The sequence below is a fragment of the Microcebus murinus genome, chromosome X (assembly GCF_040939455.1).
Source record: "Microcebus murinus isolate Inina chromosome X, M.murinus_Inina_mat1.0, whole genome shotgun sequence".
NCBI classification, from domain to species: Eukaryota; Metazoa; Chordata; class Mammalia; order Primates; family Cheirogaleidae; genus Microcebus; species Microcebus murinus.
In genome coordinates this window covers 14,468,156-14,484,336 of record NC_134136.1, presented here as the reverse complement: position 1 = coordinate 14,484,336, position 16,181 = coordinate 14,468,156, and the positions used below count along the sequence as shown (strand labels likewise).

The 16,181-nt window shown below is 37.9% G+C and overlaps 1 long non-coding RNA gene across 1 annotated transcript in view; it reads right to left on the bottom strand.

Moving 5' to 3' along the window:
* Positions 1-14,414: 14,414 nt before the first annotated feature.
* The window catches only part of LOC142865862 (uncharacterized), a 102,357-nt gene continuing 100,590 nt past the window's right edge, over positions 14,415-16,181 (bottom strand). The window contains exon 3 of the long non-coding RNA XR_012915951.1: positions 14,415-14,572. This is a non-coding gene — a long non-coding RNA (uncharacterized LOC142865862). The remainder of the gene's footprint in view (positions 14,573-16,181) is intronic.

The window sequence follows — 16,181 nt, the reverse complement described above, 5'->3', positions numbered from 1 at the left end:
GGACACACTTGTGGCCCTACCTTAAGGGAGCAAATGCATTTCATGTAACCAAAATGCTTGTACCCCCTTAATATTCTGAATTTTAAAAAGAGCTTCTTATACCTGGATATCTAGATTTTTAGCAGGGCTTGGGCATTTTCCTCTATTATATCCTCAAATACCTTATCCAACACTTATGTATTTTATTCTTCATTCTCAGGGATGCCTATGATTTTCACATTAGGCCTCTTCTCATAATCCCACATTTCTTGTAGGCTTTGCTATTTACTTTTATTTCTTTGCTCTATCTCTGTGACTGACTTATTTAATTAAAAGGTGCTATCTTCAATTCCTGAGATCCTTTATTCTGTTTGATCTACCCTGTTCTTGAGACTTACCACTGTGTTTTGTAATTCCTTGAATAAATTCTTAATTTCTAGGAGTTCAGTTTGATTTTTCCTTAAAATTTCAATTTCATTAGTGAATTTTTCTTCCATGTCCTGGATTTTTTTTTTTTTGTAGTTTGTTTGTGTTGGTTATCCATATTTTCTTGCATATCATTGAGTCTTCTTATAACCCATGTTCAAAATTCTTCTGTAATTTTAGTGCTCTGAATTTGGTTGATGTCCATTGCTAGAGAGCTGGTGTTCCCCTTTTGGGGTGTGCTTTCCATTTAATTCTTCATATTTCCAGAGTTCTTTTGCTGATGCCTTCCCATCTGGATCAGCTGTGGCTTCTTATCTTTAGATTTCCATTAGGATAATGACATGTCCTGTTTATTCTCTGAGCCAGTAGGTGGTGTTTTGGGGTGGGAATCGACATATCCTTTATGATGAGTCAGTAGATGCAGTAAAAGGGTATGAGAATGACCTCCCTGTCAGTAGGTGGTGCCTGCTGGAAGGCACAGGCTGTAGTGTTCTTTTTGGGTCCTGTAACCAGCTCTTGTTTCTCTGGAGAGGCACACTAGTGCCTCAGGTGGTGGGGGAAGCCTGGGACTTCTAGGTGTGTCCTTATACTCCACTTCAGTGTGAGCAGGTCATTGAGTGAGTCTAGTAGGAGCTAGGTTGGGTGAGTGTGTCCTCAAGCTCCACAAATGCTGTTAGAAAGGGTCAATGTCTGTTTGCTTCTGGGCTAAGCTTCCAGGGAGGGGCTGAAATGGCCCCACCCAGCTGAAAAGTCTGTGTGTGGGGATGGGGCTATCTGAGACCTGCAGTCTGGAGCAGGCCTCATTCCTTTCCACCCTCTCCTATTCTGAAGTTTCTTCCAGGCCTCTGCCAGCAGTCTGTACCTCAAGCCAGCAGATATCCCCTGAGTGTGATTTGATTCAGGAAGTTCCCTGCCCAGGATCACAGCCTGGGCTCAGTGCATGGTCTTCCCATGGGAGGATGGTTGCCCCTCAAGCATGCTAATCTGCCCCTGAAGGCAGACACACCTCAGTATGCTTGACCACAAATATCCCTTCTGTGTCCCAGAGCAATGTGATTGAGTGCTAGTTTACAGGTTCTGGTCTTCAGGCCTATACCCTGGGCCCTAGAAATCAATCATTGACCCTGCCAGAAGCTCACAGGACTCCTGGGAGATTCATTGTAAGCAGGGAGACACCATGACCCACAGTCAGAAGACTGACCAAAATAACCACCAAAGAGGCCCTCCTCCAAGCTGTAAGGAAAAAGAAGCAGGTAACCTACAAAGGAAAACCCATCTGAATAATGTCAGACTTCTCAACTGAAACCATACAAGCAAAAACAGATTGAGACTCCATTCTCACATTCCTCAAACAAAATAATGTCCAGCCTAGAAACTTTTACCCTGAAAAACTAAGTTTTATATCTGAAGGAGAAATAAAGACCTTCTCAGACAAGCAAAGACTGGGAGAATTCATCAAGACGAGACCTGCCCTCCAGAAAGTACTCAAAACTGTCTTAAAAACATATCAGCACAATAAACACTCACAAATGAAAATTATCCAAAAGCAAAAGGTCCAAGGTCAGATACTAGAATGGCTCCAGAGAGAAATCAGAGTGACAAAGTTTAACGCAACAGGATGAACAATAATCTGCCCCACTTATCAATTCTCTCAATAAATGTGAATGTGTTGAACTACCTACTAAAGAGACATAGGCTGGCCAAATGGATAAATATACAAAAAACAAGTATATGCTGTTTTGAGGAAGCACATCTAATCCACAGAGAGTCATTCAGATTGAAGGTAAATGTATAGAAAACAATATTTCAAGCAAAGGAAAGCCAAAAGGAAACTGGCGTGGTGGTTCTGATTTCAGATAACTTAGTCTTCAAATCAACAAAATTAATGAAAGACAAAGAGGGTCACTGTACAACAGTGAAGGGTACAATTCAACAAGAAGACATGAGTGGATTAATAAAATGTGGTATATGTATACCATAGAGTACTATTCAGCTATATTAAACAATGGTGATATAGCACCTCTTATATTTTCCTGGATAGAGCTGGAACCCATTCAACTAAGTGAATTATCCCAAGAATGGGGAAACAAGCACCACATGTACTCACCATCAAATTGATTTCACTGATCAACACCTAAGTGCACATCCAGGAATATTTATCGGGAAGAACAGGAGGGGGGAGGAATGGATAGGTATATACATACATAATGAGTGCGATGCACACCGTCTGAGGGATTCACATGCTTGAAGCTCTAACTCAGGGGGGTACAGGGGGCAAAGGGCAACATACATAACCTAAACATTTGTATCCTCATAATATACAGAAATAAAAAGAAAATCTAAATATTTATGCACCTAACTCAGGTGTACCCAGATTCATAAAGTAAATCCTACTAGATCTAAACAAAATGATAAACAGCAAAACCATAATAGCTGAATACTTCAACACCCCTTTGACAGAATAGGACAGATCCTTCAAACAGAAAATTAACTAAGAAAAAATGGACTTAAACAGAATTCTACAGTAAATGGACCTGACTGACATTTAGAGAACATTCTATACAAAACCCACAGAATATATGTTTTTCTCACAAGCTCAAGAGAGATTCTCTATTATTGACCATATCCTAGGCAATGGAACATGTCTCAAAAATTTAAATAATTAGAAATTATAACATGCATCTCCCGAGACCACAGTAGAATAAAATTAGAAATCAACTCCAACAGACACTCTCACCTCTACACAAAGTCATGGAAACTAAACAACCATCTGCTAAATAATTATTTCATTAAAGAGGACATCAAGATGGAAATCAGAAGATTCTGTGAACTAAATGACAAAGGAGACAAAGTTATCGAAGTATGTGAGACACAGCTAAAGCAGTCCTGAGAGAAAAATTTATATCCATAAATGCTTATATCTAAGAGACAAAAATATCACAAGTAAACAATCTAATGAATCATCTCAAAGAACTGGAAAAGGATGAGTAAACCAACCACAATCCCAGTATAAGAAAGAAATAAAAAGAACAGAGCAGAACAAAATGAAATTGATAACGAAAAATACATATAAAAAAGATTTGTAACACAAAAAGTTGTTCCTAGAAAAAATAAACAGATTGATATGCCTCTGGCTAGATTAATGAGAAGCAGAAAAGAAAGAACTCTAATAAGCACCACCAGGAATGAAAAAGGAGAAATTACAACTGATGCCATGGAAATACAAAATACCATTTATGGATACTGTAAAAACCTCTATACAGAGGGGCGGAGCAAGATGGCGGATGAATAACACCGCCAGACAGAGGGTCTCTGCAGAAAAGACAGATTCTAGCAGAAACCAGAGGAAAGAAGCAAGAAGACGAGCATACAGCGGACAAGGGCCGGAAGGAGGGGTACCCGAGACCCCGGGAGACTCCACGGGAGGAGGCTGCGGAGGAGAACTGGAGGCTGAGACCACCGGAGCAGCCTGGAGACCAGCGGCAAGGGTAGGTGGATTCGCTGTTTCCCCTCCCCTGCATTCGGGACTGCTGGTGGGCTCCCCAGCGGGTGGAGAGACCTGCAGAAACCAGCGCAGAGATCGCCGCCGCCCGCCAACGGTGAGCCTGTAGCAGACGTGGCACCAGGTTCCCAACTTCCTCCGGGCACCTCCGTGGGCACAGATCCGAGCCGCGAGGCAGGCGCCATATTGCCTCCTCCTCCCCTCCGCCGACCCTACCCGCGGCTGCCCAGAGAGACAATACAGCCACCAGCTGGAGGCACCTCCAGGGAACGGGACCTTCCCATTTTGGACCCCGCCCGCCCTCCCAGGTGCTGCTGGCACCGTGTTCCCACGAAAACGGTGCCGACTCAGAGGCTGAGAGACATAGACCCAGCTTGGGCTCCCTGTGGGTGAATTAGGACCGGAAATCCTCTCCCTGGTGGGAATACAGTTTGAACTCTGGGACCCAGAGGTCGGACCTGCAGACCAGATCCCCTCCACCAAGGGCTAGCATTGCCCAGGGCACAGAAGGGTTATACTTGAACAGCCTACTGAGGTGTGTGTGCCTCCAGGGGCGGATCGGCGTCCTAGAGGGCAACTCTCCTACTAGGAGGAGGCCGTGTGCCCAACCCAGGTGGCGTTCCTGTGCAGGGAACCTCCCCGCCGACATCACAGTCCGGGGAGGCCTGGTGGCTTGTGGTCTGGCCTACTGGCAGAGGCCCAGGAGTAGCTGCGGAGTTGGGGAGGGTGGAAAGAAGCAAGGCCTGCTGCAGACTGCGGGTCTCAGACAGCCCCACCCCCACACCCAGACTTTCTGGCTGAGCGGGACCATTCCAGCCCCGCCCTGACAGCTTTCCCTGGAAGCGGAGAACAGAACTTTGACCCCTGCTAACGGCCTGAGGGCAGGCTTACCCAACCCAGCTCCGCCCAGAATGAGAGCTGATAACAGGACTCAAAATCAACACCAAGCCTGTTCCTCCAAGCAAACGCCACCTACTGACAGGGACATCATCTTGCACAGCCTTTCCATGCCACCCACTGACTCAATATACAGGGAGTGGTCCAATTTCACCCACAGGCACCGCCTAACACCTCAGAAACTAAACAAGGTGTGTGAATACCCAAACAATAACTTAAGGAAAGAAACAACAACTGATCGACATGGGAAGAAATCAGCGAAAGAACTCAGGAAATATGAAGAACCAAACGGAAAACACACCCCCAAAGAGGAGCACCAGCCCCCTAGAAACGGACACCGACCAAAATCAGGCAACCAATATGACAGAAGAGGAATTTCGTATGTGGAACATAAGAACACTCACCCAGCTGCAACAACAACTCAATAACCAACACCAGGAAACCACAAAAAGTCTCCAGGATATGAGAAAAGAAATAGACACATTGAAGAAAAGTGTCACCGAACACCTGGAAATGAAGAATCAATTCAAGGAACTACAAAATACAGTGGAAAGTCTCAAGAACAGGGTAGATGAAACAGAAGAAAGAATCTCAGAGCTTGAAGATAACACCCTCCAATTAAATAAATCAGTCACAGAAATAGAGCAGAGAAACAAGAGAAAAGAGCAAAGCCTACAAGAGCTGTGGGATTATGTGAAGAAACCTAATGTGAGGGTCATAGGGTTATAAGAAGGGGAAGAAGACAACACTCAAGGGTTGGAAAAGCTTTTTGAAGATATACTAGAGGAAAATTTCCCAGGCCTTGCTCAAAATCTGGATATACAAGTTCAAGAAGATCAGAGGACCCTTGGGAGATTCAACGCAAACAGGAAGACGTCACGACATGCAGTCATCAGACTGACCAAAGTATCAACTAAAGAGACCCTTCTAAGAGCTGTAAGACAAAAGAAGCAAGTAACATACAAGGGAAAGCCAATTCGAATAACATCAGACTTCTCTAATGAGACTTTACAAGCAAGGAGAGACTGGGGCCCCATTCTCACTCTTTTGAAACAAAACAATGCCCAGCCTAGAATATTATTCCCTGCAAAACGAAGCTTCGTATATGAAGGAGAAATAAAAACATTGTCAGACAAGAAAAGGCTCAGAGAATTCACCAAGACAAGACCAGCCCTACAAGAAGTACTTAAAACAGCGTTATGCAGGGAACATAATAATAATCACCCACGAATATAAAAACAACCAAAACTCAAAGATATTAAAGGCCAGATATTACAATGGCTCAAGACAGAAATCATAGCAACAACATCCAACCCAACAGAATGATCAGTAATCTACCTTACCTATCAGTTCTCTCAATAAATGTGAATGGCTTAAACTCTCCACTCAAGAGACATAGGCTGGCTGAATGGATAAGAAAATACAGGCCAAGTATATGCTGTCTTCAGGAAACACATCTAACCTGCAAGGATGCATATAGACTAAAAATAAAAGGGTGGAGATCAATATTCCAAGCAAATAGAAGCCAAAAGAAGGCTGGTGTGGCAGTTCTAATTTCAGACGATTTAGTTTTTAAAACAACAAAAGTAGTGAAAGACAAAGAGGGTCATTATATAATGGTGAAGGGCACAGGTCATCAAGAAGAGATAACAATTTTAAATATATATTCACCCAACTTAGTTGCACCCAGATTCATAAAGCAAACCTTACTGGAGCTAAGCAAATGGATTAATAGCAACTCCATAATCGCCGGAGATTTCAACACCCCACTGACGGCACGAGACAGATCCTCCAAACAGAAAATTAATAAAGAAATAATGGACTTAAACAAAACTCTAGAACAATTGGGTCTGACAGACATCTACAGAACATTCTACCCAAAATCCACTGAATATACGTTCTTCTCATCAGCTCACGGGACATTCTCTAAGATTGACCATATCCTAGGACACAAAGAAAATCTCAAGAAATTTAAAAAAATAGAAATCATACCATGTACCTTCTCAGATCACAGTGGAATAAAACTAGAAATCAACTCTAACAGAAACTCACATTTCTACACAAAAACGTGGAAATTAAACAACCTCCTACTAAATGATTACTTCGTAAATGAAGAAATCAAGACGGAAATAAAAAACTTCTATGAAGAAAACGACAATGGAGAGACAAGTTATCAACTCCTCTGGGACACAGCTAAAGCAGTTCTGAGAGGAAAGTTTATCTCCATAAATGCCTATAACCAAAAGACAAGAAGATCACAAATAGACAATCTAATGAAATGACTCAAAGAGCTGGAAAAGAAGAACAGACCAACCCCAAACCCAGCAGAAGAAGTGAAATCAACAAGATCAAATCAGAACTAAACGAAATTGAAAACAGGGAAGCTATTCAGGAGATTAATAAAACAAATAGTTGGTTCTTTGAAAAAATAAACAAGATTGACACGCCATTGGCTAAGCTAACGAAAAGCAGAAAAGAGAAATCTTTAATAAGCTCCATCAGGAATAAAAAAGGAGATATCACCACTGATCCCAAAGAGATACAAGATACAATTTATGAATACTACAAAAATCTTTATGCACACAAACTGGAAAATGTGGAGGAAATGGACAAATTTCTAGAAACACACAGCCTCCCTAGGCTCAACCAGGAAGAAATAGATTCCCTGAACAGACCAATCTCAACAGCTGAAATAGAAACAGCAATTAAAAATCTCCCTAAAAAGAAAAGTCCTGGTCCAGATGGCTTCACACCTGAATTTTACCACACTTACAAAGAAGAACTAGTACCTATCTTGCAGAAACTATTCCACAACATCGAGAAGAAAGGAAACCTCCCCGACACCTTTTATGAAACGAATATTACTCTGATACCAAAACCAGGAAAGGACGCAAGAAAAAAAGAAACCTACAGACCAATATCCCTAATGAATATAGATGCAAAAATTTTCAACAAAATCTTAGCTAACCGAATCCAGACACTTATCAAAAAAATAATCCACCACGACCAAGTGGGCTTCATCCCAGGGATGCAGGGATGGTTCAACATACGTAAATCTATAAATGCAATTCACCACATCAACAGAAGCAAAAACAAAGACCACATGATTCTTTCAATAGATGCAGAAAAAGCTTTTGACAAAATTCAACACCCTTTCATGGTACGAACACTTAAGAAAATAGGCATAGAAGGGACATACCTAAAAATGATACAAGCCATATATGACAGACCCATAACCAACATCATACTGAATGGGGAAAAATTGAAATCATTCCCACTTAGAACTGGAACCAGACAAGGCTGCCCACTATCTCCACTTCTGTTCAACATAGTGCTGGAAGTCTTGGCTACAGCAATCAGACAGGAAAATGGAATCAAAGGTATCCAAATAGGGGCAGAAGAGATCAAACTTTCACTGTTTGCTGATGATATGATATTGTATCTAGAAAACCCCAAGGATTCAACCAAGAAACTCCTGGAACTGATCAATGAATTTAGTAAAATCTCAGGATACAAAATCAATACACAGAAATCAGAGGCATTCATATACGACAACAACAATCTAATTGAGAACCAAATCAAAGACTCAATTCCCTTCACAATAGCAACAAAGAAATTAAAGTACCTAGGAATATATTTAACCAAAGAGGTAAAAGACCTCTACAGGGAGACCTATGGAACACTGAGGAAGGAAATAGCAGAGGATGTAAACACATGGAAATCCATACCATGCTCGTGGATCGGCAGACTCAATATCATCAAAATGTCTATACTACCCAAACTGATCTACAGATTCAATGCAATACCTATTAAAATCCCATCAGCATTCTTCACAGATATAGAAAAAATAATTTTACGCTTCGTATGGAACCAAAGAAGACCCCGAATATCAAGAGCAATTCTGGGCAACAAAAACAAAATAGGAGGCATTAATATGCCAGATATCAAACTATACTACAAAGCTGTAGTAATTAAAACAATATGGTATTGGCACAAAAACAGGAATATTGACCAGTGGAACAGATGTGAGAATCCTGATATAAAACCATCCTCATATAGCCATCTCATCTTTGACAAAGCAGACAAAAACATACGCTGGAGAAAAGAATCCCTCTTCAATAAATGGTGCTGGGAAAACTGGATAGCCACCTGTAGAAGGCTAAAACAGGACCCACACCTTTCATCTCTCACAAAAACCAACTCACGCTGGATAACAGACTTAAACCTAAGATATGAAACTATTAGAACTCTAGAGGAAAAATTTGGAAACACTCTCCTAGACATCGGCCTGGGCAAAGAGTTTATGAAGAAGTCCCCAAAGGCAATCACAGCAGCAACAAAAATAAATAAATGGGACATGATCAAACTACAAAGCTTCTGCACAGCCAAAGAAATAGTCATGAAAGTAAACAGACAACCTACAGAATGGGAGAAAATTTTTGCATCCTATGCATCCGATAAGGGACTGATAACTAGAATATACTTAGAACTCACGAAAATTAGGAAGAAAAAATCAAATAACCCCATTAAAAAGTGGGCAAAGGACTTGAACAGAAATTTTTCTAAAGAAGACAGAAGAATGGCCAACAAACATATGAAGAAATGCTCAACATCTCTAATCATCAGGGAAATGCAAATCAAAACCACAATGAGATATCACTTAACCCCAGTGAGAATGGCCTTTATCAAAAAATCTCCAAACAATAAATGCTGGCGTGGTTGCGGAGAGAGAGGAACACTCCTACACTGCTGGTGGGACTGCAAACTAGTTCAACCTCTGTGGAAAGCAATATGGAGATACCTTAAAGCGATACAAGTGAATCTACCATTTGATCCAGCAATCCCATTGCTGGGCATCTACCCAAATGATCCAATGACACTCTACAAAAAAGACACCTGCACTCGAATGTTTATAGCAGCACAATTCATAATTGCAAGGCTGTGGAAACAGCCCAAGTGCCCATCAATCCAAGAATGGATTAATAAAATGTGGTATATGTATACCATGGAGTACCATTCAGCTCTAAGAAACAACGGTGATATAGCACATCTTATATTTTCCTGGTTAGAGCTGGAACCCATACTACTAAGTGAAGTATCCCAAGAATGGAAAAACAAGCACCAGATATATTCTCCAGCAAACTGGTATTAACTGAGTAGCACCTAAGTGGACACATAGGTGCTGCAGTAATAGAGTATTGGGCAGGCTGGAGGGGGGAGGGGGGCGGGTATATACATACATAATGAGTGAGATGTGCACCATCTGGGGTATGGTCATGATGGAGACTCAGACTTTTCGGGGGAGGGGGGGAAATGGGCATTTATTGAAACCTTAAAATCTGTACCCCCATAATATGCCAAAATAAAAAAATAAATAAAATAAAAAAAAAACCTCTATACACATAAACTGGAAAATGTGGAGGAAATGGGAAAATTCTTAGAAACACAAAGCCTCCCTAGGGTCAATCACAAAGAAATAGAATTCCTGAACAGACCAATATCAAGTGCTGAAATTGAAGCCCCCAAAAACCCTTTATAAAAAGAAATGTCCTGGACCAGATGGTTTCACACCTGAATTTTACCAGACCTACAAAGAACTGGTGCCTATCCTGCAGAAATTATTCCACAGCATCAAGAAGAAAGGAACCCCCTCCAACACATTTTATTAAGCCAATATCACCCTGATAACAGAACCAGGAAATAACACAACAAAAAAGAACACTACAGACCAATATCCCTTATGAATATAGATGCAAAACTTCTCAACAAAATCCTAGCAAAAGAAATTCACATGCTTATCAAAAAAATAATCTATAACTACCAAGTGGACTTCATATCAGAAATGCAGGCATGGTTCAACATAAGCAAACCTATAAACATAATTCACAACATAAATAGAAGCAAAAACAAGGACCATGTGATCCTCTCAATAGACCCAGAAAAAGCATTTGACAAAACGTAACACCCTTTTATTATAAGAAATCCTTAACAAAATAGGCATAGATGAGACTCACCTTCTGCCACGAGACTACTGGAATGGATAAACAAATTCAGTAAAGTCTCAAGTTACAAAATCAATGTAGAGAAATCAGTAGCAATGCTATATTCCAACAACAGTCAATCTGAGACCAAATCAAAGACTCAATACCCTTAACAATAGCAACAAAGAAAATAAAATATCTAGCAATATATTTAACTAAGGAGGTAAAAGACATCTACAGGGAGAACTATGCAATACTGAGGATGAAAATAGCAGAGGACGTAACAAAGGTGGAAAAGCATACCTTGGTCATGGGTCAGCAGAATCAACATTGTTAAAAAATGTCTATACTACATAAAATGATCTACAGTTTCAATGCAATCCCTACTAAAATACCAATATCATTTTTCACAGATCCAGAGAAAATAATTCTACACTTCTTATGGAAACAGAAAATATCCCATACAGAAAAAGCAATCTTAAGCAAAAATAACACATTGGGAGGCATCAATTTACCAAACTTGAAGCTATACTATTAAGCTATAATAACTAAAACAGCATGGTATTGGCACAAGAACAGAGACATATGCCAATGATATAGAACTGAGAACTCAGATATAAAACCATCTTCAACAGCCATCTAATCTTTGACAAAGCAGACAAAAACATACACTGGAGAAAAGAATCCTTATTAAATAAATGGTGCTGGGAAAACTGGATTGCCACATGTAGAAGACTGTAAATGACTGTACCTTTCACCTCTCACAAAAATCAACTCATAGGTGGATAACAGACTTGAACCTAAATTGTGAAACTAAAAATTCTAGAAAAAAATGTTGGAAAAACTCTTATAGACATTGGCCTAGGCAAAGAATCTATGACGTAGTTCTCAAAGGCAATCAAAGCAACAATAAAAATAAATACATGGGTCTGATCAAATTAAAAAGCTTCTGAGCAGCCAAGAAAACTATCATGAGAACAAACAGACAACCTATAGAATGGGAAAAAATATTTCCATGTTACATATGTGATAATAGGCTGTTAACTAGTATCTATATAAAATTTAGGAAAATCAGAAAGAAAAAATCAAACAACTCTATCAAAAAGCAGGCAAAGGACATGAACAGAACTTTTCAAAAGAAGACAGACTCATGGCTAATAAACATGAAAAAATGCTCAACATCTCTAATCACTAGGGGAATGCAAATCAAAACCATAAGGAGATATCACTTTTCTCCAGTGAGAATGGCCTTTATCAAAAAGTCTCAAAAGATCAAATACTGGCGTTGTTGCAGAGAGATAGAAACACTCATACACTTGTGGGTGACTGCAATCTAGTATAACCTCTGTGGAAAGCAATATGGAGATACCCCAAAGAGATAAAAGTAGACCTACCCTTTGATCCAGCAATCCCATTACTGGGTATTTACCCAATAGAAGAAAGGACATTCTATAAAAAAGACATCTGCACTAGAATGTTGATAGCAGCACAATTCACAATTGCAAAGATGTGGAAATACCCCAAGTGCCCATCAATACATGAGTGGAGTCATAAAATGTGGTGTATGTATACCATGGAGTTCTACTCAACTACAAAAAACAATGGTGATCTAGCACTTCTTGTATTATCCTGGATAGAGCTGGATATTCTACTAAGTGAAGTATCCCATGAATGAAAAAACAAGCACCTCATGTACTCACCAGCAAATTGGTTAACTGATCAACACTTAAGTGCATATATAGTAGTAACATTCATCGGGTTTTGGGCAGATAGGATGGGGAGGAGTGGATGGATATATACACAACTAATGGGTGTGGTGTGAACCTTCTGGGGGATGGACACATTTGAAGCTCTGAATCTGGTGGGGCAAGGGCATTATACATAACTTAAACATTTGTATCCTCCAAATATACTGAACTAAGAAAAAAAGAAAAAAAAGAAAATTCTAAGATCAGGATGTGATTTCTTATCCACATGGTAAGAAAGCATTGGGAGATTATGACTGATATCATTTTTTAAAAATTCTTAGTTTTAAATTAAATAATGGTACATCTTACCAGTGGTAACAAAATTCAGCAAAATATGTTTTATAGCCTTGGATACTCAGGCAAAGTATCTTTAGTCAGATAAATACCAGACAAGATAAACATGGCCACAAAATATATAGAGGATACAGGTTTTTAGCATCTTAAGTTTCTAGTATACCTCAATAAACTTGACATAAAAACTAATTCATGCATTGTATCTGTTTTCCTTTCATTGAAAAGAGCTCATTTTAAACATAAATACACCCCTGATGATGGGTAATATGATAGCATAATCACAAGGATTAATTTATGAGATTATTTAAGGAACTACTGAATTTTGATACCAAATTATTTTAGAGAGTGTCTGGTAAGTTGAGAGAAATTGATATTGTTACAGTTTCGCCCTACAGATATTTTTAAGTTGTAGGCTACTCTGTGGGGAGCTCTGTGTGAGCTCCTGATCTAATCAATAGTCTCCACTGTAATTTTTACATGAATAAACTGGTGCCTAAATGGTCTAGGTGACTGTTGTTAAAACTGAGCACTCTATGACTGATACAGTTATTTTGTTAAGGCAGTGTGCAAGGATTCTCATGGTGTTTGATAGTTAATAGTTGAATGGGATACAAAGTGTAATCAAATATATGTACTGCCACATTCTTGTAAAGTCCAACTAGAAAAGAAAGGAAAATAAAAAAGATACATATAGACTTTATTTTAAAAAAGAGTACAGTGCTCTTACAAAAAAGTGGAAAGATAAAATTCATCTAAAAAAGATATGGCATATTAGAATACTTCAACATCTATTAGAAACAAAATAGTTTCTAATAGTTTTTAAACTATCAAACAAAACTGTGAGAAATGAAACTTATTAGACACAATTAGTCATATGGTATTGCTTGAATTACTCAAGTAGTTAGAAGCCTTCAATTAAGCTTTGTTGAATGGATGGATTTTAGTGTAATTGCAAGATATAAACAATGAAAAACTCCAAGTTTTTAATCTTTGTTAAATACTTCAAGTTTTGCCCTTATGTGGTATGTATTATTGAGTTTGGGGTTGAGTTGGCTATTATAAAAGAGTATCTCTTTTTCTAGGTGCAGATATAGCTGTCTGGAATAATGTGTGTAGCCTTGATAAGTTTCTCATCATTCTTTTTATTCCCTCACCATTATTTCCTTTCTTTTTTTATCCTTAGGAGATATAGAAGCCCCATATTTCCCTTGATTTTATAGGAATTTGTAAGCTAATTTCCTAGAACTTCCATTCCTAACTTTCATTTCTTGGAAGAAGTGACTTTACGCAGAATATCCTTGAGTTTTCCCAAAAGTTATGGGACACATCATCTCTAAGGCAGAGCAGGAAATAGCAACCACTTCAGACAGGGCCAAAATATAAGTGAGAATGAGAGGGGCCCACCAGAATTCTTAAAGATAGTAATCAGAAATGATATCAATCATAATTACTTTTGAATCAAAAAGGCAAAATGCTGTAATTTTAATGTAGATCATGTAGCAGACAGAAGCACATTTCTTACCTTTAATTAATTGTTTTGTTAACTAGAAAGTCAATATAGAAAGACACCTCTCTACTCACCTTTTTATAAATATTTGTGACAGCTTTTAAGATTTTATCCTGGTGGTCAATCTGGATTATGCCAAGTCCGTTAAGTCTTTGCCGGGTGATGTTAAGTAGCCTTTCCCCGTTGATTTCTGCTCTTTCAAATTTTTCTCCATATACCAGAAAACTATAATCCAACCCTGAGAAAGAAATAAAATAGGTAGACATGTCAAGAAAAATATGGACTCCTTGTAAAAATAACTATACAATTCTACTTGCATAGGATTGTTTATGGCCCTTTTGCCATTATCAATAAACCATTTGCATTTTTATCCAAAAATCCATCTTAAATTCAGCATCTTTAGTTAAGGAAGATTAGAAGGGACAAATTTTTGTAGATCTTTACAAAAATGCTTAAGTACAATATTTAACAAAAGAGATCTTATTAAATATGCAGATATAACAAGAGTGTATACATGAAAGCTTATTTACCACTTGTTACAATAATAACTAATATAGACTTAATTTAACTGAGATAAAAAATGTCTTCTGATTTGTGACTGCTTTAATATTTGGGATTTTATCAATTAGATAGTAGATATAAGTGAAATATTTTGGCAGGACACAAACTTTTGGGAAAACTGCTTCATAACTGTAATAAAAACAAAACAAAATAATACAAAAAAGAAATCCAGAATTTCTCAGGTATATATCTTAGTAAAATGCTGCTGCCATTATCTTAGATCTATTTAAAGAGAAATAAGTAGAAGATCCATGAATAAAATAATATAATGTATTATATCATGGAAGAAATAAATGAATATAATAACATAAATTATTGCTAAGCTTTGAGTAACTAAAAGCATCAGAACACTAAATAAATAATAGAATTATTCATCTTTGCTTATCCACATTAACAAGAGTATGGTGGACATAGTCAAAAATTAACTTATACTTTCTTGAAATTTAATGTTGGAATTATAATTTGTTGAGATTTAATGTTGAACTCACCAGTGAAAATAAATGTGGCTAATATTCTAGGAACCAATAATATGAGCTGATGAATACAGATTGTGTTTATTTGATTTTTTAAAAAGTAACTAAGTCAAACTAATGATTACATTCATATATTTAAATAGTTTATTAACAAATTAGATAATATAAATAAAATTTTATGAAGATTTAAACTGTTTTTAACAAATGTTTCAAGTAATTTACAAGTATATATTTAATTGTACTGATATGCTAGTTAAAATCATGCTTGTATTCTTATCTATTTAATAAAAGAAGACCTCTTAATAACTTCTATAGTTTACTTTATTAGTTTTGTTATCATTACAACATGCATTTTTAAGGCAGAAAATTATATTTCCTTTATTTTAAATTTTTATAGTTCTCTATTGTAGCGTATTCAGACTGGCTTCCCTCTTGGTTAGTTGTAAATTAGGTTTATCACTGCAAAACATAAAAATAAAGCCACCTGGGATAATTCAGCTTCTACAAGTGTAGATATTTATTCAGATTTACCATTTTTGTTTTTCTCATTTATTGTTAAACTTTTATTAATTAAAAATAATACACATATCCAAATGTGTACCTATCACTCTTACCTACCTCCCATCCTCAGAAACCAAAACAAAAAAAACCTGCTCAGTGATTTCTCATAAAATGAACACAATTGTAACCAATACACAGTTTAAGAATTAGAATGATACCCTTCAACCTCCCATCCCCCTTCTTTGTCTCCTATCTTAATCATTATCCCCTCTTACATCAATCTCCCCTCCCAAGTAACCACCATCTTAACAT